Source organism: Ostrinia furnacalis, unplaced genomic scaffold (assembly GCF_004193835.3).
Source record: "Ostrinia furnacalis isolate ACB-3 unplaced genomic scaffold, ASM419383v2 OfSCF1126, whole genome shotgun sequence".
Lineage (NCBI taxonomy): Eukaryota > Metazoa > Arthropoda > Insecta > Lepidoptera > Crambidae > Ostrinia > Ostrinia furnacalis.
The window spans coordinates 887,136-903,816 of record NW_021131365.1 but is presented as its reverse complement, the minus strand read 5'-3'; the positions used below and the strand labels follow the sequence as shown (position 1 = coordinate 903,816).

At 35.9% G+C, this 16,681-nt stretch overlaps 1 protein-coding gene across 6 annotated transcripts in view; it reads left to right on the top strand.

Annotated features, from left to right (window-relative positions):
- N (neurogenic locus Notch protein) overlaps nt 1-16,681 on the top strand; it is a 155,196-nt gene that overhangs the window by 25,003 nt on the left and 113,512 nt on the right. The gene's annotated exons all lie outside the window — the stretch shown is intronic.

Genomic DNA, 16,681 nt, shown 5'->3' with positions numbered 1-16,681 from the left:
ACTTACTGCAAAGTTGATTCACCATCGGGTCGTCAACATACTAAGTTTAAAACATTCTCCGAATGTAAAGGGTGGTTACGATGCATATATGCATTTCAATTACTATGGCGGCCATATAATGACTTGTGCACATCGGGTTTTTCTCACAACCATGAATATGAATAAACAAACAAAAAGAGGCTACCGTAAACCGTGGCATTACAATAGATAAACCGAGATTACTGGTCGTTGACCTTTCCTCCACACTTTCATAATAATGCCAAGGCTAGAAAGATTACAAATAATAATAAATAACGTAGTAGATAGATTAGAGAATAATAGTATAAATGGGTAGGGCACATAGTAAGCTAAACTGACCGTCGATGAGGCAACAAGGTTCTGGAGTAAAGGACACGTACTGATTACGTAGCGAAGGATGTCCACCCACAAGTTGAATCGACAACCTCATAAAGGTAGCAGGAAGGCGCTGGATATAGGTCGCTGCTATGATAATCATTGAGAGATTCCTATGTTCAGCAGTGGAAGTGTGGCTGAAATAATGATGAATAAAAAACTGATTATCTCATTGCTTTGAAAATTCTAAAGTCCGAGAATCAATCAGGCTTAAAATAAAAACTAAAACAATACCTTAATTATAAATAAACCAAGGTAAAGCTTTTAATCAGCCCATTTTCGTCGCAAACATTTAATAACTGCTGCAGCTAATGTCGTAATCGGCTGTCGATTTTAACAATAAGTTAGCAAAAAGCCGCGTGCGCTGATTGCGTTTAATTTAATCGGCATATTGTTTCTGATACGTGCCGGAATCAAAATCGCTGGCACCTGATCATTATCTCGGGGTACGTAGCCTAAAGATATCAGCCAGCGGATTTGAGCACTTGAATCTTACATCTTTGTACAGTACTTGTAAGCAATTTTAATAATCTCTCTTCGCTTACTTGCTGATTTAAGAATTGTTAATCAATGTAGACCAATATTCCTGCAGCTAGGAAATCAAACTTCACAAAACATGACGTTTATGTTTCATGAAGACTACGGTTCTAGGAGGTTCATACGTTTACTTTGAAGATCAATTCTTAAGTCGTTGATTACCGAGATATTACACCAGACGAGAATAGCAATTTTTAAGTTCGTGGCTCACTGGTGAGCATCCAACGTGTTTACAGAATTTATTTGATTCTAAAAGTAGGGCTCGCTGATTCTATTTTTCACTGTGGTCTTTAAGTCCATTGAGGAGTCGGTTCTCTCCTTACTGTGGCAGATGACAAAGCTCTGGTCACAATGACCTTGTCAAGATCACTAATGTTCACTACATAATAGCCCTGGCGTATGGTCTGCAATTTTCTGCCTCTAAATAGACAATAATTAGCCCTGATGGTCGGTTCTAGAGGTATTAATCTAGAATGACAAGGACGCGTAACGACAGTAGAAAAGTCACATTTAAACGCACTATTATAAGTAACTCTGATTTAGTAGTTTGCATGTATTGCATGCAGATAATGGGCGACAAAAAATCGCCTTGAAATAGGTATCTTTGAACTTGAATGCAAAACCACCAAAGTAGACAATGCTTTGAAATATGCCACTTAACTGAAACCGTGACTCATATTACTGAATGCAAAGTCAAAAATAATCGAAGAGTTTAGGTTGCATCAAATTGTTATGTGACTATTGAGCATGGCAACAAAAAATCAGATGAACTCAAATGAACTCCGAATGCTGATCTTTAAAGTTTAATACATTCAACATCAAATTGTCCTCTTATGAATCAGTTCCTTGCTCAATTAACGAAACATTCAAAGCAATTGGAGAGTGGACGTATGAATGCAAGCGAATGTCCGTCGGTTACATGGTTATTGCCATAACAGCTTTAATGGGGGCATTAAATCGATGCTCAAATCGGTACATAAATCGATCCAGAACAGAATAGAACGATTAATCAGTTGGCGAACGGGTTGATGCTGATTTCCGAACAATCGCGAAAGTTGTAAGAAATTTGTGTTAGATGTACAACATTCGTCTACTCTTGAAGCTTCAGGCAAAGAAGTTAATGGTTAGGATCCATACAAGCGTTTTCCAGTTCTTGGTACTTGTATTATTTGTATGTAACATCATCAAATAATTTAGTCTCCACTTCAGGAGGCAGACTCTCAATTTTAACAAATGCAAGGGATGATTTGGCTTAGTGGGACATAACTATGTATACCCAAGTCATAATTGTAAAAAATACATAGAGTACTCGGAAGAAAATAAAGCTATAGTTAATTGCAAGGTAACTCATTCACACGATCTTAAAGTGACTCGCAACTTAACTACACAAGAACTAATTCTCATTATATTTAATTAGGTAGACCAATTGTGTTTTAACAAATCAAGATTTCAAAGATACACACTGAATGGTAACTGTAAATGTACTCGACATTCGATCAGAGAGAATCGATTATATCGAATAGTGTTGACGGAAATTCGATTGTTAGTCTATAGATAGTCTTGATATCAAAAGAAACATTACAATAAAGATTAAAATATGCAATTCAATTAGTTTCTTTAAGAGCTCTAATGTCTGAGATTTATGAACCACCATAGGTACTTTTTACCTGAAAATTAAAGAAAAAAAAATTGATAAGTATTGGGAGTTTAGATATTTTTGGTATGATTGATAAGAAATAAAGGCATTAACCCTCAGGTTAATAATAAGTTTAGTAGATTTCCTACAACTCTAGTAGCGGTATTTCACTCAATTAACAAAATTAAGAACGCCTTCGACCAAGTGACCTGTCGGTAATTAAACACATAATTAAACTGCAGCTTAAACAGAGGTAGAACTTTAATCAAACCTCTCAATTACTCTAGTAGTGAGTTCAAAAGAGCCGCAACTGATTGCTTCAATTCCATACAAAACGGTACGATTACCCGAATTAGTCTTGCTATAATAAAATTGGTGATTAACAAAGTTACCTGTACAGGTGCTTACGCTAGTAGAGTTTAAAAACATACGTGAATTGGCTTGAAATGTTCGTGAGGAACGCAAATACTGTTTGGCAGAAGATAGAAAAATAAGGAATGTTATGTTCGACAAAATTTTACATTCTCATGGGGTGTCCATGTGTCGCAGTTCTGACATCGAGTCAAGTCAATATTTTGAAGAAGGCCTGGGAAAGTCGTTTAAATGTTTATTATTTGAGTGATCATGGCAGACGCTGCATTTGTTAGTGCTAAGATAGAAATAATAAAGAAACAAAACTATTCGTGACACCGGTAAACGTAGGTACGCACATCCCAATCCCAACTATATAATATTATAAATGCGAAAGTAACTCTGTCTGTCTGTCTGTCTGTCTGTCTGTCTGTCTGTCTGTCTGTCTGTCTGTTACGCTTTCCCGCTTAAAACTCGCAACCGATTTTGATGAAATTTGGCATAGAGATAGTTTGAGTCCCGGGAAAGAGCATAGGATAGTTTTTATCCCGGTTTTTGAAACAGGGACGAGCGCGATAAAGTTTTTCTGTGACAGACAAAATTCCACGCGGGCGAAGCCGCGGGCGGAAAGCTAGTTACCTATAAAAGGAGGTATACCTAAAGCTTATTATAAGACCTAGAAATCAAACTACGTTTCAAGTATAACTACATGTCTTGAGCTTAATGAACCATTAGATTATGATATCATAATCTAGAATTAATAAGTTTACTGCAATTTTCTGTTCCCTGCCCCAATTACTCAGATTATCATCTACTCAGATTAGCCTCATTTGAATACCAAATGAATTTCAATATACCTACCTACTTCTGTTGGAATCGGTTTCAAGAATAATTATAATTATAAATATCCTTAAATAAATAAATAAATATCCTTAGACATTTTACACTGCGCTTCTAGTCCCAAACTAAGCAAAGCTTGTACTATGGGTACTAGATAACGGATATAAACATACTTAAATACTTTTTTTTTTGTAAATACATACTTATTATACATAGAAAACACCCAGTCCAATACAAACAAATATGTTCATGCACACAAATGTTTGTACTGTGCGGGAATCGAACCCGCTACCTCCGGAACAGTTGTCCGTTTCGAACCACTACACCAAACGGCTGACTTGTATGAATTGTATCATTTACTGTGATGTTAATACTTATTATAGAAGCTCGCTTGCTTTTTTATTTACAACGGAAAAGCTCTTGGCCTGCATCTTCTCTTATGGAAAGCGATGATCAGGCCAAAGATGGAAGTAAACATTACCCGGAAATTTTTCACCACAGGGGAGGTCATGTCTCCTATGAGGTCTACATAATATGAAGCAATTGTTATAATTATTACAAAATAGGAGGATTTAAGCAATAATGCATTAGACCATGAAGCTGAAAATATTTTTAACAAGACAACTACAAAATGACGAATCCACCGCTACACTTAATATAATTCACATGTAGGATAGTGTCGCGAAAGATACGGGAAGCGGCGAGCGGCGCGGGCGCATGAGTTATGTACAGACCTCGCATTAGTACCACGTATCTTCGCGGGAGATTTATTGAATATGAATTCACTGTTTATTGAAAGCTGGAGATAGTTTGCGATATTGCACTGTTCGCGGACGCTAATAAAGTTGAACGTGGAGAATAAATCTTTGTTTTTGTTTTATATCAAAAGTTTTGCGTGTACAGATTTTAGGAAATGGGTGAAATTTTTATGTTGCTTGTTATCATGAAATTAATAATCGTTTCTTTCATTCAACTCACTATAAACATAGATCGATTATTGCCGAATTTATGGTAGATACCTATGGTATAATTGTCCAGCAGTGGACGTCATTTGGCTGAAACGAACGAACGAACCTATGGTATTGTATTGGTAAAGTTATGATTTCTTACAAATTCAGCATCCTATTTTGAAAATGATTATGACGATGATAATGCAGTTCTTTATTGCTACAGAGATTCAATACTCAATACTTTATTGCATTTCACAATGTAGATAAGGTCCTTCAATCATTATCATCATCATAATTTCAGTCATACCCAAGTAACATTTTACTCCATTTAAGAGTTCAATAGTCGTTCACTTGTACTCCACAAGCTGTGTATGTCAGCTGTATACGAGCTGTATAGCTTGCTATAATGCTTTTATAGAACCAGTTTGGGCACAAATTAGANGTTACTTGGGTAGGACGTCCACAGCTGAACATAGCCCCAATGATTTCCACAATGGCCGGTTGGTAGTCCTCCAATCAAAATATATCCCGTTAGTATAGTAGTAGTAGGTAACCCGTTAGTAGGTAGGTACTGAGCAATAGCATTAAAAAGAAAAAATATATTTTGATTGGAGGGGTTACCTACGTGAGTGCGACAAACGTTACATCGAATTTTGTTTCTTCGAAAACCTTTCTGCGAAGTTACTATACTGCGACGCCTTGTTATATCGATGCATTGTTACTGCGATGTAACGTTACGTTACATCGAAAAACGGACATGCCATGTTATACCTTAATAATCGACATGCAGGCATTAGTAAAAATTACAAATATCATCTGACAAACCTACATGGATGTGATCTCCACATGCGATCGATGTCTTTCCCATTTCAACTACATCTTTTATAAAAATTCCAGTCCCTAGTACTGCATGAAATGCCTCAGTACACCGCGTCCCGTGTTCCTGTAATCATCGGCGTGTTCGCCCCGGGAGCTATCGCGTAGTTTATGTCCGTCCGCCGCCATAACGATTTGTCAGCCATTGGCTGGAGTAACGGCCATCGTTTCATAAGTAACTATAGTGACCATTGCATACTTATTTACAGTTGCTATTTCAATGTCTGCTAATTCTGCTAAATTATGTTAATGGCATAACTATGCCATTAACATATGTTTAGAAACACACATTATGTTTAGAAAACCTTATAAACTTATAAGGTTTTCTGTTTTATATGTTATGGAAACTTTGTAGCATGCTCTTGTTCCCTAACCAAAAATGCTTTATTTCTTATTAAAATTATAAATGACTCAATCCTCCACGATCTAATCTATTTATTACTATGGATAGTAAACACATTTTTTTCTCGTATGCAAGTATTTTTTTATTAACTAGTTTCTTTTGCTAATAATCCTGATTTAGTTGCCGTACATTAATTTTATGTGTTCGATATGCGATATCGTATATCACTTCTTATTGCATGTGTTAAGTATAAAAAATATTGGCTACCGCTTATCTGCTTGTAACTCTAGTAGCCTTGCTTTATGTCAGCATTAGCTGTGTAAAAGTCAATTTTATTGCCATTCTGCGGCGGTCATATAACCTCTAGTTACTAGTCGTTTGTACATGTCACCAGTTCATTAGAACAGCATTAGTCAGCCCAAGGTGTTGTAAATTGTTAGACCGTTTATTTAAACCCACGCGTTGGGCCAATGTTGGCGGCCAATCATTCCTGTTGGCCGTTGGGATGAATAAATGATTTTTGAATTCAAAATATGCCGAACAAGTCTCATAATCTATTATATATTCATCGTAGTCGTATTAGAATATTGTTTTATTGAGCCGGCTCAAGGTTTTGTTTTTATTTTTGACTTTATTTTTGTTGAAGAAGACACTAGTGTAGGTAGTATGCTACTTTATTTTTTTCAAGAGAAATTAATCAAATTGCAAAATGTTTGTATTGTTTTATTTCAGGTAGCAAATACATATTTTTTCTTTCTTTCTTTCGAATGATTACTTCATTACACACAGTAGGGCGTCAAAAATAATCCCGCAGCATTCGGTTCAACAATAAAATTTAATCAACCTTGCTGATATGATCATTGATCCGATATTTTAGTGTCCATCTTTATATTCATGCGGCCATAAACAACGCTGAACTGGCCCGCGGATTTCTCCCCGCAATTAAAATTAAAATGTCTGAAACGGGTTTTTTCGAATCTCCTCTCGATATGCAAGCGTATATGTAATTGAAAATCGTGTATTCCTTTAGCAGAACGTGTTTTATCAACTGGATGACTTCTTAATTTGGGTCGGCTGCACCGTTTCCATTACATAAAATTATACGACTTTACTAAAATGGATTAACATAAAAAACGCTGCCACGTTCTTGCGATAACAATTTTAAGCAGAAACTCAGGTAGTTCTGATTTTAACAACGTTTCTTAAGAACTTTATCGAATTTATGCACCTGTTTTTATGTACCAGTTTTTCCATGACAAGCTTTTCGTATTAACTAATCTACTTATTGAAAAACCAAATCGTAAATACGAAGCTAACATAGCAACGTGTTCAATACAAACTTAGGTATAGAAATGGTATGGGAATACGATACAAGTAACCATTACCTTAAACAAGACTCCAAGTAAGCAATATCTGGTCTTATAGACCACACGTCTAACCATTATCTGAACAACAAAGGTGCTCGTACCTCACACCTCCTCCTTATTGGGATCTACATTGTCCTGTGTCCTTTGGAAAGGCGGTATATCTAATACACCACGCTTGTTTGTTTCCTTACTTCCAAACGAGAATTCAGAAACACAACCAGGAAGACGATCATGTTTATTTAATACTTTAGTACCTGGAATATCTTCTGTCTCATTAAGCGTTTAAGGGAGATTGATGTTCGTTCCCCGATGACAGTTATTGGTATCTCATTTTGTCTTTACATGAAAAGTGCTTAAATTGATGCCTCAACTAACAATGTGTGTTCCATCATCGACGTCTCCAAGAAAAAGCCGTACGAGTTTTTCGTTTCAAAATTGGATCATGTTCGACAGGAGAAAGCAATCAAATTATTAATGACTATGGCCGTTCAGACATTGTGCGAGCGGTCCATACATCTCTTGGTTTCGACATCCATTGTGTGCGCATGCGACGCTCGGGACGATTCATCTGCAGACAATAGCAAGAGGTATTGTCACACGTGAACCATTCCGTAATTAAGTTAACAAATGCTGAGATTGATGGTCAGGGAAGAGGTGACTGAACTAAATTAGTGTTAGCCCTAAATATTTTTTGAACTCCTGAACCGTTAAAATGTGTAGATTGAATTCCAGTATATTGATTGAAAACCTAAACAAAATATGGACTTCTAACATTAGATTCAAGCTCGGTATCATTTATGAGGCGATTTATTGGATACTTTCATACTTGGTTGTTATTTCCTCGAGATTTCCATAACCAGAGTGGACTACTAATCAGACAAGAGGCATATTTCATGCAATTTGTTACCACAATAAATACCGGGCCATTTCTAGTTCTATAATTCAGACCTCGTTACCTTACTTACGTAAATTGTCCATCGTTTTCTCCAAATAAATCCCCTGTGTTATTGCCAAGGAAATTCCAGTGTCACATAACATTTACATACTAGAACTGCCCTGAGAAAGGTTTATTCCACTTTGTTCACCTGGGTGAAGAAAGTCCTCATTTCAACTCGGAATCATATCACCCAAGTGATATCACCCAGGAGAACCAGGTATTCGCATCTGTTCACCAGGGTGAATTATTTCCTTGTTGAACAAAGGCGACCGCTTTAGTCGACTCAATTCACCTGGAAAATGAAGTTGGGTGAAGTTGTTCCGAGGTAGAATGAGGATACTAAAAATTCCACTTTCTTCACCCAGGTGATATCACCCAGGTGAACTAAGTGGAATAATCCCTGAGAAATTGCAAAGCTTCATCGCTCGTGTTGCTGCGAGCTGTTTGTGAATAACGGGACTGAAGAGTCCGCCGATAAATAATGTGATGCAAGGAACATTTCGAATAAATTTTAGATTTTCCATCTCACCCGACCCGGCTCTTGGCGCTATTTTGTGAGCATGGTCAAGTGCCTGGACAACAAACTTACTCAATTGCATTCTAGTGTAATGAAGAAACATAATATTATTATTATTATCGTTTTTCATCGAATGATACGAGTCTTGAAGAAATACTTTCTTAAAGAAAACAATACATTTGGTAACTATTGCTTAACGAAATGATTGAGTATACTTGTACAATCATCTCTCTACTTTATTGAGAAATGTATAATCATTTTCTAACTGCGATGAGTTGATCTCAAATAAGAAGCCGCCATTTTTTGTGTCATGCCATCAAGTGTACAAGCTGATACAAGTCGTGTAATGGCTGAATGTTTAATGCATAATGAGAATCAGTAAATCTTTTTATCTGCAAGTATAGACGACATACGATATGTTATAAAAGAAAACGATCGTTGAATTGTTGTCGGCATTAAATGTATCGTTGAACTGAATATCGTTTGCAGAATACCCCACGATTGTTTTGCCAAATGACATTGTGATTTTTTAAACATGTTTGATAAATTACGGATTGATTTGCATTTAGATTACTGAGAATATGGACCACCAAAATTAACATAGTAACTTAAAGGATGTCTAATATTCAAGTTACAGACTTAGCTAGAATCCCACCAATCAAAGGTTGCCGACTCGTATCTTCCTTAATGAAGCTTTTTGTACTGCATCTGCTATTCTCTTTTAGATATTATGTTCGTCAACCGATGACAGTATGTAATGAGCTATCGGCCGACCGCAAACTTAATGAAAGACGTCTTAATTCTGAACCGTAGCATGTTCTCAATAAGAGCCAGTGTAACGGTAAGGCTTTGTATAAGAAAGATCATTAATCATCATCAGACATTGTCTTTTAGATTTTTCTATAGCCAGTGTCAACAAAAGGTTTGTTGGCATAGAACTCTAGTTGGATTTACAAATTACTTCGTGTGTTGAGGCAAGTGCCTTGATAATTACCTACGTAAAGTTAAAATATTGGGTACTTTTTTGTTATTTTTTTACGAACTTATCTATAAAAATTTACAAGCCTATTGTTTCTAACTGGTATCTAAACGATATTATCGAAAATAATACTTGAATAGATCATAGATCATGTCAAATGACATGACACAGTACTAATAGTTTTAGTATGCGAGCTATATTTCAAAAGATATCTTGAATAATACTAGCCAAAGGTATCTGATAAAAAGCGGACGTCAAATCAATTAAGATCCGACCAATGCAAATAAGCTTTATCGTCGATAGTGAGTGTTAAATCAACAAAATCGAGTGAAATCGATGTATCGCGATCAAAGGCGAGCCACAGAGCGGATGCGACAATAGAGGAGCGAGGGCATCCGCAATTACGCTGATTTGAGGCCCCATTACTGTAGCCTACTGCTTGTGTGCTACATAGGGCTGCCAGTGTTTAGGGACCTATCAATTTAAGAGGTGTGTTGCATAAACATTGAGGGCCCGGTAACAGCGCAGCAAACGGTGGAACAAACAACTCTATTACTCAACTAGAAAAGTAATCGCGGAGAAAAGGAACATTTTGAGTATTATTCTCAATTGCTGTAGCTTTTTACGCTATTTGTTTAAGAAATTAGCGTGTAATGTAAAGATACCTACCTAAATAGTGGATAAAAAATATTTTCAAAGCTAACATTGTGGCCTGAGACTAAACAAACTTAAAGACTTTAACGGAACAATTCGACGCGCTCAGCGTTTTTGTCAAATAAAAAAACCTTGCAAAATCTAGTCTCATTTCCATTAAAAAACCAAAAAGGCGGCAGTAACAAAAACTAGACTTCATAAACTAAGTTCGATAACCCTAAGTGCAGTGCAGATATGGAGCTCCATTATTCCATGTACTTGTGATACTCCTCATTTCGTTGCACCTTTAACGACGTTCGTAATATTATGCCACTTAACATCTATCTTACCATTTAGATCTGCAAGTGGGCGGATTGATTGAAGTCTTACAATCGAGTCAAGTTTTAAGTCAAATGCCAAAATGTTTATGAATTTAACTATTGTCTATTTTTGATTAATGCAGTCATAATTTTAGGATTACGAATTCAACATCGGATTACATAAAATACTTGAACAAAACTAATATTAACACTACAAAATTTACAAACAATCTATTAAAGAAAATCAATGTGTTCAAAAAAAAAATTGATTCAAAGATTTTCTCCCAAAACTAAAATACTGCAAACATCTATTCAAACACATAATGTTCTTCTGTTATTCGTAATAATAATTTTTATTCCAACAAGAGACAGGTTTGATTCTCGAAAGGTCTGTACAGACACGGCACATCAGACCATACATTTATGGTTGTAAAATCGAACCTATTACAACGGAATAAGAGCCTACAGTGTTAGGCTTGACGTGTCGTCGTCTGGATGCGCGCGCGCCTGTCACAGAGGGTGCGCACCACCCCTCGACGCCACGTGTAATAATAACGCTCTACGATCGATACGGACTTTTGCAACAACAAATGTGAGCGTATAACGAATTTTGTGTACTTATATTCGAATCATTGTCTTTTAATTTAGGTTTATTTTCTATTTTTAAGATATGGTCTAAATTAATTTTGTTTTTATTTTATTTATTTTATAGAAACCAACAGCGACACATTGAAAATGTTAGTTATAAGATTTAGACTGATAGTATAGCCAATGAAAGGTTTCCCTTTTTATAAAAGTACATTGTTGTTGGGAAAAAATATGAATAAAGGATGTTAAAGAAAATAACAAAAATAGATTTAATTCTTCTTCTAGTAACGTTTTTTCTAGAAAATTATAGGTTAGATAGATAGAACACACTTTATTGTACAACAAAGAACAGAATGAAATACACAAAAGAGACGGCAAAATTTAATTCAATCAAAAATTGTATTTAAATAATTGAGTTTCGTCAGTTAACCACTTATTTGAACAGGTATCTTTATTTTGCTTTTCAAAATGACCCGAATCGAGTTCAAAATCAAGCTCACCAAAAACTCAAACTTAACGAGTCATTTGCCGTAGCATCATTAATAGTAGGCATCATTACTAGGAACGTTACCGTATCATTTTTCACAGTCACAATCTAGCCGATTTATCATTGGACTGTTCGATCTACTGACTTACGAGCTGTAATTAATTGTGATGTGTTAATGAGACTCATAATGGTGTCATCTTCAACATTAGACGTTAAAAACAGAAGGCCTGGTGTTCGTTGAATTTAATTGTGGCAAACGAATAGCAATTTTGTAACTTGAGGACTATGATTTTGAATTCTTGAAGCTTTATCTTAAGTTCAAAGTTCCGTGGTAAACTCAGAGAACTGCTCCTGAATCAATAATGTTACCTACAGTTATTTCTTTTTAATATTTATTTCAACCGGCAGGCAGTGGTGACTAAGTTTGTTGCAGCGCTTCTTCTCAGCACTTGCCAAATGTTGGTCTCGAAGCGCTGGTAGGGCAAAAAGAGTATGAGACCTGTAAAGGCTCCATAAGAGCAAAACTAAGTATTTTTTGTTAAACTTTTTTTTTAACTTTCGACTTATAAGCATTATTGAATAGTCCATACGGATAAAGATTTTGTTGATTTTGATTTTGAAAGTAGGATTTGAAATCCTAATTTATGTTTTGACCTGTTAATACTGCTTGATAAGGACAGGGTCATCTGACTCTGCCTGTCTTGTGTATTATAGTTATCGCACAGTGGATCGTAAGACACCCACGCATTACTTATAACAGTAGTTCTCCTAAAACAGTAGCGGTATTTTTTGTTATGGCATTCTTTGGTGTCATGTTTAGGTGACCTATGGGTTATCAGCTGGGCTACTTCTGACCTTTATGTGTTTTGTGATCTGTAAAAATTTGAAATATGTATGTAATTTTATTCTTAACTACTATCTGATACCTATAAGAAGTGACCTTCACGTATTTTTGGCACTATTTCATAATATCCTTGTCTTTTTCTAAACTACATCTAATCTTCATTATCTACACTCGGCATCAAATAAATCGCACCTCCCGCGACAAGCACTTATCAAACGTATGCATCCCCACTTCCCACCAACATTGGTACCATTTGAAAGCCTAGTTCTAAACTTCATTTCATTAAAGGAAAGGTTTTTACCCGAAAAATGTGTCTTTACAAGGATCCAGAGACACTTCTTCAAAAAATAGGTAGTTACGCTATAGCCATTTTTTATTACTATAAAACTGTTAAGTTGGGATTAATCGCTATCCATCTGTTAAAGAGGACACGTGAGATCTTTATTTGGTTTTATAACCATAAAAATTGGTCTAACTGATCCCAGAGGTTAGCCCAAAGTGAGGTCTATTTTCAAGTCACATTTATGGTATATTATTATGCTAATCATTTATTTAGAAATGAAATGTATTTTTCTTTAAGGATATTTATTGGGCTTTCAAATAACACAAATATTGTTGGGGTACCATGTTTGTGTCAGAAGAAAATCTTTAAAGTTCGCGTCGCGGAAGGTGCGGTTTATTTGATGTTGAGTGTAGTTGTGTTCTTTGATTTTTTATTTGATCTAATGATACCTAGTTCATTATCTAGCAGTTTACTTTGCAATAGTAAGTACCTACATTATTTTAAACAAGAAAGTTATTAATTGCATTACAATGTAGAGTTATCAATTGAATTGTCTGTTGATAACATTTGAACTAACAAGTTAGTGTTGACCTGGACAAATTGTTTTGTCCCTTATCTCTATTATTTACAATGAAGTTCAAGTGCGCAGTTAGGAAAGTTCATTAATCAAGTGCAAAGAAGATCAGAGGATAATTTCCTGTATAGATCATTTAGTTTTCAGCATATTAGAATAGGGTAACGGGATTATTACCACCTCTCGTTCCCACCGCTGCAACTCCTGTGTAGCCAGGATCTACAGCTTGACCGTCAGTAAAAACCCAACCAGTGAAGGTCAAGTTTGCCCCGGGAGAAAGTTAAACTGTCATTAGACCTGTAACTACATAGAACAAGAAATACGGTAACTTGGCTTTTCAGAATTATCGTTTCCAACGGTCAGAGTCATCGACATTTAACAGTCAATACGCGTACTTACTTACCAATAAAGTTATTTACAGATTTGAACAAAAACCTGATACCGATACCGCAAAGATACTTTCCAATTAAGTCGGTATAAATAGTCATTTGTGGCACAGCGTTTGGCGTTTAATCGATAATTGCTGTCAATTATTTAGTTTCTACCCGCGCCCGGATATTTGAGTTCTCATCGTACGAGTATAAGTCACGCAATGGTCTCTAGCTGTGTGAATGGGACAAGCTTAGGTATTTTCCGTTGATATTTTTTGCCAAATGCTTACTTAAGTAGCACAGTCAGTTCGTGACACCCAAAGTAGCCAAAAAGTTGACAGACAACACAACCTTATTCCAATTGCAACAAAGACGCGTTGCGAACTTTTTGGATACTTTGGGTGTCACGAACTATGTACTTGACGCTAACTGTAGACTGTACGTTTCTGAAAAGAGGCCGGTGTATGTTATGGTTGCTGCTATGGACCTGTTTGACCGACGACCTCATAAAGGTAGCAAGAAGGCACTGGATGCAGGCTGCTAACCGTTCATTATGAAAATCATTGGGGGAGGCCTATGTTCAGCAGTGGACGTCCTGTGGCTGAAAGACCATGCTAACCTGATTGATCTGTACATTACTGATACATTTTATGAGCTCACAATGAGAATTTCTACGTCAGCTCCACACGCGACAGGACGCTACAAATTGCGATTGCGCAGGTTTTGTCTCCATGAGATGTAAATAGAACCTCGTAGCACCGCGTAGTGTTGTGTCTCGCTATGTCGCGTTTCTCTGATACGCGACATCACGATACGGACTATTATTTACCCAACCTATCTAGTACCTACAGAAGTGGTGATTTTAAACCACAGTCGTCAAGGTAGTAAATAAGCGAATAAATGATATAAAGAGCTTTTGAAGATGCGACCAACTGTCGAGGTAGGCTATTTCTAATATTAAACAAACCTACTCAACATTCGTTAAATAAACTAAAGTAATCGTTGCTGGAATTGGAAGTGTTATCATTTAAAATTCTATTACATTTACCTACTTAATAAACGTGATCTATGTTTTACTCAGGTCCATGTGTGGACTATGTGGAACAGTTACGTGTTTTTAGAAGATATGTTATTTAAATTACATTATTATACATTCTCAATTCCAATACCACATGACGCCTTATGAATGTAGTCAAAACATGATAATACAGTTTGTTTACGATTTAACGGTTCAATTTGGTTTTTAAACAGTTTTCATATTTCCTGATTACCAAGTGTTTATTTGGTGGCTATTTAATTCTATGAATAAAATTTTGAGGTGACAAGAATTGCGCTGATCTTTTGTCGATAGATACCTACCTTGTTATCGATAAAAATACAGATTCATCATCAAAAAAATGTTATCGTTCGCAAATAAAGATGTTTGTACAACCCACGCGGAAGAGTAGGCGAATTTGTGTAAAATGTAAAAATAAGTTGTAATATTTTTTATTAAAATAGATATCTGTCAGTAACGTTCCCACGGTCTGGAGATATAGTTATCGGGACGTTTCCGTAATGACTCAAAATGTATGATAATGTATCGAATTTGAAAATTTCAACACTGACATGTCCCGACTTGATCGTGTACTGTGCGTACTTGTTTTCGAATGTAAATGCAGTTGTTACAGTGGCATATCAAGCTAAACGATGTAGTATCTTACTGTAGTTGTTATAAGTGCTCTTTTGAGACAAAAATTCATAGATAGTGACTGTATTACTCGACTAGATAGTATCTTAAGTCTCGTAAGTTTTATTTCTGTATTTATACGAACAGGTTGGGTAAAAATAGACACATGTAATAACGGCTCGTAAGGGCATAATATTATCTGATGATATTTATTATCACTTTAACGAAATCTTTTTTTTAACAATAGTTTCAAGAAGGAGCTAAACTTGCAATTAACCTAGTTCTTGTGTATCTTAACCTAAATATTAGAAAGGTAAGTTAGTTATTGTACGTCTTCTCTAATTGAAAAATTCAGATTGCAGGATGATACCGATTCGTTGGGCTAAAAAGTTATTTTTAAAAGACAAAGGAAATCTATTTCAATAAATAAATGAAAACGACGAAAACCACACTGGCTGCGAGCTGGCGACAGATTAAAAACAATGGCGACCTTATAAGGTGAGGGCACTGGAACGTCGGCTTTTTGCCAGTGCCCAGAACGGGTTTGACTCCGGGAAAAAATAGCGATGTAGTTCGATTCGCCCTTTACGAGATCCACCAAAAATGAGAATGTTGGCTGTTCCGGGCTAAGCATGACCGATTTTATCGATATCTTGAAACGTGTTTTGGGGAGTCGATAATACGCAAAGCATTTCTGAATACAAGTGCTTATTAAATTCTTCTTCTGGTGTCCCAGTGATAGTGTTGTGAGCACTTGCATTTATATCCAGAGCTATAAACGTTTAGTTTATGTGTAGTTTACAGCTGTATTGATGCATGTATTCGATATTTAAGTAAATTATCCGTCACTGCTTAGTGTGATAATTAAGATTTAAGTATTCAGTTAACTCATTAATTCGATCAAAGGTTTTTGGTATTATCGATAGCAACTCGAAGACAATGCCATGCCTTGTCACGTATCGATAAAATAACTTGCAAATTTTCGGTCATCCTTATTTCGCGCTAACTTTGCAAAAAGTCACCTCATTACAATTTTAATGGTCTTGATACGGCATACAGTTTACACTTCCATTTGGAAACTGCAAAAGGTATCGGAAACAAGAAACTTATTGTTAAAGGCAGTGAAAACTTTTCTTTAATGATGTGCTAAAATCAAATTAAGGTTTTATTCCAAATAGCCATAGTT